We start from the raw sequence: 572 nt of genomic DNA, 5'->3' as shown, positions 1-572 counted from the left end.
GTTCGGAGCCGGGCCGCCTCGTTTCGCGCCTTGTAGTGGGTCCGAGGAGGTTTATCGGGACTAAGGTCTGATAACGCGGAGTGGGGCAGCGGCTCAGCCGGCCGCGACGTCGATTGTCTCCGCGGAGGTGTGATGGTCTCCTCCGCCCTGGGGGCCCTCGGGGAGGGCGGGGAAAGGCGTCCTCCGGGGAGAGTGCTTCGAGAGCAGCCGCCCAGCGTCAATTCAGCGGTGCCGGGTTTGGCTGTGGAGGAGGCGAGCCCACGCGCCGTTGGGGAGGAAACGGAAAGTGAAGGAACGGCGCGCCGGGTCGACGATGGGCGCCCCCCGCGGCTGCCCGGGAAGCACCGTGTGCGCGGCCGCTCCGGAGGCGACGCGGACGAACAAAAGCTGTGTCCGCGGCTGCCCCGTTGCGGGGTCGAGCCGGGCGCCGGGGGGTGTTCGGGAGACTGGTGCTGCGGGTTCACTGCCCGCGGTTTTGAGGTCTTGGCGCGTTTGGCGCAGTTCTGGTCCTGCGCGCTGGGTAGTTCCCGCGGCCCGCGCGGCGAGCGTCTCCGCCCTCGGCGGGAGCGCGG

The sequence above is a fragment of the Crocuta crocuta genome, unplaced genomic scaffold (genome assembly GCF_008692635.1).
Source record: "Crocuta crocuta isolate KB4526 unplaced genomic scaffold, BGI_CrCroc_1.0 scaffold290, whole genome shotgun sequence".
In the NCBI taxonomy this organism is placed as follows: domain Eukaryota; kingdom Metazoa; phylum Chordata; class Mammalia; order Carnivora; family Hyaenidae; genus Crocuta; species Crocuta crocuta.
The sequence above is the reverse complement of the archived record's forward strand: the minus strand, read 5'-3'. Positions refer to the sequence as shown.